We start from the raw sequence: 7973 nt of genomic DNA on the forward strand, positions 1-7973 counted from the left end.
AGATTGGCCGCGTATCTGCGGGCTTCGCTGCAAATGTAATCTAACTTTTTAGTTTATTTCTTATTTATTTATTTGTTTGACAATACATGATGGTCGTGGTGCAGGAGACTAAAGGCGACATTGTGAGTCGCCTGACTAGGCCTCAAGCACCACCCTGTACATTCGTCCACACAACGCAACTGATTTGAAAAAAAAAAAGAAATGCATGAGTACAACAATATTTTGATTAACGGGGAAAAAAAACTTGTAGTAACATAATATAACAAGACAACGAAAATAGATAACAGAATGCACTGGTATCATTACAAAGCACATGTAAATGAAAGAGAGCAGTAGTTATACAAATATAAATATAAATACCGGTGTTCTAATGGGAACATCTATGCAGACATTCACACATGACAAAACCAGGTATATAATACTAATATACGATATAAATTAGCCACGTAAATTGAACGGCTCAAGTTATGAGCAAAATACAGCAACTATTTATGTCCAAGGAAGTACACTTTCGATTTCTTTCTGAAAGTGGACGTGGAAGAAGAAACCTGTTACTATTTATTTATTTATTTGTAAATACTGCCAATCCCAAAGGGATCATAGCAGGAGGGCATATACAGTAGTTGAATACAAAATAACACAAATTGTGATACAATGGAAACACAAATAATTACAAAGAAAGTGCACACAAGAGCGATTAGTGGTATGTGCATATGAAGAAAATAGGCTCGCATAATAAGGACCATAGTCAAGGGAAGGAAAAAAAGAAACATGAAAAAAAAAGAAAAACATTTTGAGACCATGGTGTAAGCATTTTAACATAGTAGAGCTTTAGCGCGAGGCGACAAATGCATCCTGTGGGGCTTCAGGTATTGAGAAAGAAAAAAATAGAGCAGAAAATGCATTAAGAAAAAAAAAACAGGTGACAGGTGCAGTTTCATACATCAATAGGAGGGTGGAAAGACAGAACTATCTAACAGGGTTCAAGGTTCGCTTTCAAGTGCAGTTAAGAACTGTGTTAGTGATGTGCTTTCTATGATATGTAGGGAAAGGTTATTCCATTCTCTTATGGTCAATGGAAAAAAATGAATTTTTGAACAGGCGGTATGGGAGGTGTATTCAGTGAGCATCTGCGTATGGTTATGTCTTGTAGGGCGTGTTTGTAAGCTTGTGATGAAGTTTGTGGCATCAATATTTACTTTGTTATGCGTAAGTAAGTACATAAATTTCAGTCTAGCTATTCTGGCTCGGCGCTGAAGAGTATGGTTACTACTTGCGGATGGATGTTTAACAAATGAGGGATTTGCCATTTTAACAGTTGCTGACCATAGGCAGTCCTCGTGTTTGGCTTTAAAAAAAGCAGAATGACTGAAGTTGTAGTTTCGAATAGTGTTTGTGTAGGTTGCAAAAATCGCTTAGTGTCATTCTTGTACTACGTAAATATAAGCTCAGCGAGATGCTGGCGTTATATCTCACGAATGCTAAAAATGTGGTCTGATGAAAAACAAGAGGATACGTGCTCATAGTATGACAGGTTGTGAATGAAACGAACAGCTCTTTATTTTCCATAAGATACAGTGGCGAACTAAAGTGGCGGCAGCTCGAGCTCGAGGCGCGGAATGACAGTGCAGTCAAGTAAGCTTGCGTTTCACTCGGGGGGTGTTGACGTTTCAGCTATGCACATGCTTATGTGCAGGAGAACAGGAGGAGGGCCGTTCGATTTGGCGACGCACGTTTCGGTGGACGACGCCCGCATCGTTACAAGTATGCGCGTCGACCCCGTCTTGGGCTTCGGTGGCCCTTCGTTCCCAGGGCCCGCGGCGTCCTGAAGCCTGCCGATAGTATAGAGATAAGGAGCTGCACAGCATTGCAAGTATTAATAACGCCCCTTCTGTTTCTTCTGTCTTTTTTTGTGTGGTGGCTGTTCCGCGTCTAGTTTATCTTAAGTAATGTGCCAACTAGCCCAACAGCCAGCTGAGTTATTTATAACGTCTCCGATGCGCGAAGTATCTTCCTGAACTGTCGTGATCATTAGGATGGTGCTATATGTGTTGTTGAGGATGCGTAAGGACTACTGTAAGTAAAAGTGACAATCGTGTAAATATACATAAGCAGAAGAAATAAGAGTTAGGTTTCAGGACCTCGCGTTACGCGCGATCAGGTGAATCTGAAAGATAAAGTCTAGGCGAATCTCAGTCCACAGAAGGATGCATCTCCGAAGGTGTTAACTGTGGAAGGTACTTCCAAGTTGCTTACAACATATGGATAAGAAGTGCATATTGGCCACAGATAAAAAATGGGAATTGTAGTATTTCACGCTGTTGATGTTACATTGGACTGGCCAGCACCAACAAGTGCACAACTGCATTCAAAGAGATGTCTTTTATGCAGATGTTCTTGTTTCAAAACTGGCTGGTACATTTTAGAGGCAGCCTTTGAACTGAAGCAAGACTGATAGTTGGGCTAGTTGGTGATACATGTACGGGCGGTAAGCAGCGCACATACTCCGGGACGGATAGAAGGGAACACAAACAAGCGCGGCTCTCACACTGAAGGTTTATTGCAACAAACAAATAATTTGAAACACTTGCGATAAACATATAGAAACATGCCCAGAGGGGCCAGCGAGGGGACCTTCTCTACGTCATTAACAGACTTAAGGCTGCGAGTGACTGCGCAGGCACGACAAAAATGTTTGTCAAACAAACATGTTACTGATTATTATTTCTTCTTTTTCATGCAATGATACCGATGTTTGGACTAACGCAGGACTCCCCTTCTTTTTTGATATAGAAGGCTTCTACCAGTTCTCTTGTCATCTGATCACTACGTTTGAAGAGCACTGTCGTTTCATTGTACAAAGGCGTACACCCACACGTGTTGCAGTGCGAAGGCAGATTCGCGTACGTGCAGGACTTGAAGGATCCGGAGTGTTCTTTTAATCGTGTATAGAGACAGCGCCCCATTTGCCCGATATACGCTTTTTTACATGTTAAGGGAATTCTGTACACTACCTCTAGTGCACAGGGTATTGAAGCGTCCCTGTGTTTCACACCGCACCTATTTTGGCTAGAGCTATTTCTATCATGTTTTTTTGTTCACAATAGGGCACAATTTTCCTAATTTGTTTCCTGCTGAGAATATTAGCTGTACGTCGTACCTAGATGCCACACTTTTTTGTCCATGGGCTAATCTATGGTTGTAGGGCATGGTGGCACATTTCTTTGACCTCTCTTGTTTTTCAACACTTTTTTCTTCCTTCTTGATCTGACGTATCAGACCTTCGCAAACAGAAGTGATGACAGGTGTCGGGAAGCCGGCTGCCTGAAGGCGACACACCTGTTCACAGAAGCTTTGTTCCACTTGGTGCCTGCACGATTTCTGAATCGCCGCCCCGAGGGTAGACGTAGGGATGCCCTTCTTCACTATTTTTGAATGACCAGATTTGTAACTAAGCAATGGCTTAACTGATCTAGGGTTATACGCCCAACAAGGTGGTGGTTGGCAAAAGTTATCTTTATGTCTAGGAACTGTAAGGCATGCTGTGAAGGCATTCGCTCGTGAATTTTAGCCCTATCCCCGTTTCTTGAAAACCTGCAGGGCCCTTTCAAACGCTCATGAGCTTCTTCATTTTCGGACACAACTATTAGGTAATCGTCCACGTACCGGGCGACACGAACCACATTCCCCTCCAACTTCTTCTTCTAGTTGGGAATCAACTTTCCCGAGAAAAATGCTTCGGCTGAGATCTGGTGCCACTATAGACCCCAATACAGACCCCCCGCTTTTTGGACCATCGTTTTCCCTTCCCAAACAATGAAGGTTGATTGCAAATAGAACATAAATACCTCTAGGAAACGTGTCCATCTTCAAACCGCATTCGTTTTGGAACTTTTGCTCGTCGTTTATCCTCTGTGATACCTCCCTTCACACACTTCATTAACTCCCGCTGTGGAACGAGAATAATAGAGATCTACTACGTCTACACTGAATGCCGTGCATCCATCTACTTTGCACAACGTATTCTTCAACGATTACTTGCGAATTCTTTACTAAGAATGGATCCTGCACTTTTAGTTTTTGTAGTTGCTTCTGCAAAAAGGTTGAAACATTCAATTGCCACGTGCCTCTTTCGGGAAACTATAGTGCGAAAAGGCTGCTCCGGTTTATGTGTTTTTATCGTGAAGAAAGGTTCCAGATGTAACCCCTGAACTTTGCTACGCTCCTAGACAAACGTTCCAGGTTCATTTCCTGCAGGAGGTTCTTTGCGCTTTCCTTAACTTTTTTCGGGTCTCCTTTTACTACCCGGAAGTTTTCAGTAGGGCTACAGACGCTTTTCAGAAAAACTGTCCCTCAGTCATCAGTACAAAAAACCCTTCCTTATCCGCGGTTAACAACTTTAAATTTCTTTCTTCAAGGATTCGGCAAGAGGTAGTAACCGTATACTTTTCTTCTGCGTCTCTTTTTGACTACGCCTAATAACATGCGCACATTCAAACACACCTAGTCCTCTCATCGTCCGTAACCTGCTTAGAAACATTCCTTGCTAAGGCTACCTTTTCCACCGCGCTGAGCCTCGGTTCCACGCAGAACTTGGGCCGAGCTTGAGTGGGTCCAGGTGCTCCTCCGGTATCGTTGTACCGGCGAGGTTCAAGACTTTGCCCGCAGGATTTGTCCTCCCGTTGCATTTCGGCGCTCGTGGTCTGGCTGTCACCCATAGGAACTCAGTCACAGAATTACTGGTCTACACACTCGCCGTATCTTCTTTTCCCTTCTCTTCTTTTACATTGTAGTACGCAGGTTGTCTAAGGCAGTCCTTAAGCAGTCTTGTCTGGCTCCATAATTCAGACCTCCAAATTCGAAACATCCGCTTCGTGTGTCCTACCGCTGGTCGCATCCCCCCGCACATGGCCATTAGTTGCTCTGGGCAAGTCCCATGGCGCAAGTGCCCACGACATCACTCTTGCGCGACATTCGCACTTGGCTATTCTTGCCACCAAGAAGGCTGGGTCTTGAAATACGTTAGGACGAAGAAAAGGAGCCCTTGTAGAAGAAATGAACTGAAGCAAGACTGATAGTTGGGCTAGTTGGTGATACATTATGGGCGGTAACAGCGCACACACTCACCGGACGGATAGAAGGGAACACAAACAAGCGCTGACTCTCAACTGAAGGTTTATTGCAACAAAGGAGACCCGAAAAAAGTTAAGGAAAGCGGAAAGAACCTCCTGCAGGAAATGAACCTGGAACGTTTGTCTAGGAGCGTAGCAAAGGTTCAGGGGTTACATCTGGAACCTTTCTTTAACGATAAAAAAAAGTCACAGTTTCGCCGCAAGGCGAAGCAATGAATATGCGATAGGAAGAAACTAATGCTATACGAAGTGAGGCTCGTCAATGGATACTCTCAGTTTGAACAGGCACTCCTGTTGCAAAGGCGGCCAAAGCAGCGAACGAAACTATCGTGCTTCAAGTGTCGAGGCATGTGACACTTGATAGTTCGCGCTCATCGTCTGCTTTTTCGTTTAGGCGGCGTCCCTTGCTCGAGTGACTTTCGTACGCTCCGTAACAATGAGCGCGGACACCACGGTGAAACTTGAACAACCCTCTTCCCCTCACCACCAGAAAACCGCGCGAGCAGACAGCGGAAGGGCAAGGTTCTCCTTGCGCAAATATAAGGAAGCGAGCGAGCACGGCCGACGACTTTTAAATGCGCCCGTCGTGCTCCCTAGCGCCATCTCGCTGGTAATAAAGAAACGCTTATAAGCGCCGGCCGTCTCTGAGTCTGTCCAGCGGTAAAGGGTGTGTATATAACGCTCGCCGTTAGCTACGAAGATGATCTGTGTTTCGTGGCGTAGCGGTTAGCGCCACTCGCTGCGGAGCAAGAGGTCCCTGGTTCGATTCCGCGCTTCGGAAGCATTTTTCTGAATTATTTTTCTTTGGGGCTTTTTATATATATTAGGGGGGATTCCACGTAAGATCGAACAAACGATGGCTGGTCGACCTCTCAATTTATTTCAAAATTTTATATATTATTGCCTGATCGAGTGGAAAGAAAGAGATCCGCAATTTGTTTTAGCGCCAAAAATTTTTTCGAACCACAGGAAAATCAATAATCGACGAAGAGGTGGAGTGGAGCGCTCATCCGCTCTACAGTGTTTCGGCCAACTTTCGTTATGAATTGCACAAAATATATTAAAGTTAGGTAGCTGAAATTTATTTAACTAAATACATGCATGTTTTGCTTCTGCTCATGTATTTTTAGTTTTTATGTGTAGTGTAGATGTTTTTATAAAAAACCTCAAAAATGGCCCAATCGGCAAAATTTTCTTTACTTTGAAGGTCTTTAGCTCAAAAAAGCCTTGTAGCAGAGCGACAAAAATTCTGCATTACGTCTTCGCATGCGTATCTACCAAACTGCCAAATCTTGTATTGATATAACTTTTCAGTAAAGAGATATGATCGGGCTAAGTTCAAGAAAACACCGAACAATGAAAACTTCTGACGACAATTAAAAAAAAACCCCATTTTTTAAATTTCTTAAACTTTGTCCACTTATGCTCCTCCACATCAGCTTTCACAATAATTAAAAACATGTTGCATAATGTCGTTGCACTAATAGTTACGGCCCCTCCAAATAGGACCCTTCGGCAAGGATGGGCCAATCCGACTTCTTGCCCAGCAGTGTATAAAATGCAGGCAGGATTGAATTTCTTTTTATTAAAAGGTCAGCAGGTACCTAAAAAGGTGTCGCCGGCACTGAAGACATTAATTTTGAAATTATTTGGTCACTGCAGCGGCCACGAGCGCGGAGCTACCGAGTAGGCGCGCGTGCACCCGAGATGCTCGTTGTAAGAGACGGAGCAGTGAGAGCACGTTCTCGCGTCCTCAGACCGATTGAGTTCGAACAGCAACACCTCTCGGGTGACTTGAACGCACGTGCACTGGAGCTTCGCTATTCTATCCGCCCTCTGTTCGCATCTCAGCTAGGCGCTGATAACACGGCGGAGATTGAAGCAAGATGAAAACTCTATAAGGGAGCTATGAGCGCTCGCTTCACGCACGCTGCTGCCACAGAAACTGCGCTGCGCCAGTTGCGATCAGTGGAAAGCATGAACGTGGCGCTCCTGTGGCAAAGCAAAATATGGATTGTCAAAGGAAAGAAAAGCAAAACTATCGGTAACCGGATGCGCTTGTCTATATTAGATGCCGGCAGCAGACGGCGTGAACTGGCCGCGTGTTCAGTGCGCTGTTCACACTTCATTCGGCGCGGATAGTTCTTGTGCTTTGCTCTTACTCTACACCTCCTGTGCGTCTCATGACGAGAAAGTATAGCTCTGAATGAGTCTATTGTGGAGACTACCTTTCGAAGCACAAGAAGCTTAAAGGAGTACTGATACGAATTTTAAAAAAATTCGGATTGTTGCTCGAAATAAAAATACTGTTGTCGAGAAACCTAAAACGACTATTGTGGTGCCTGGGAATGCATCCTATACTTTAATTAGCGCCACCTTAAATAGACACTTTCGGTTTCGATATTGAGGGGGTGGCTTCTCAGTGTCGTTTCATAGCAGTGTGACGTCACGGAGATACAGAAATTCGCGACGTAGTAGCGGGAAATCCGTCATCTGCTCGTGGTGCAATAGACAACGATGAGTGAATTGTCGTCCAGTGACCCTGACAGTGATTTCTACGATTTAGGCTGCATGCAGGACGCAGAACTCGCGAACTCGGAGGAAATGTCTTGACTTGTCGGGATAATGTCCTTGCAGTGTGGCTGGCTTGCAAATGCTCAGCGACGAAAACTTCAAAGTCAAATTAAAATATTTTATACTTGTTCTCCGACTCCAGTGTGTGGACAGCATGGACACTGCATACCAACGAAGCAAAAAATGTCCCTTTTGCGATGTCTCGAAATCGTGTCAGTACTCCTTTAATTAATGCAAAGAAGCCAAAATTTCGCAGAGTTACCTACC

The sequence above is a fragment of the Rhipicephalus sanguineus genome, chromosome 4 (assembly GCF_013339695.2).
Source record: "Rhipicephalus sanguineus isolate Rsan-2018 chromosome 4, BIME_Rsan_1.4, whole genome shotgun sequence".
Classification (NCBI taxonomy): domain Eukaryota; kingdom Metazoa; phylum Arthropoda; class Arachnida; order Ixodida; family Ixodidae; genus Rhipicephalus; species Rhipicephalus sanguineus.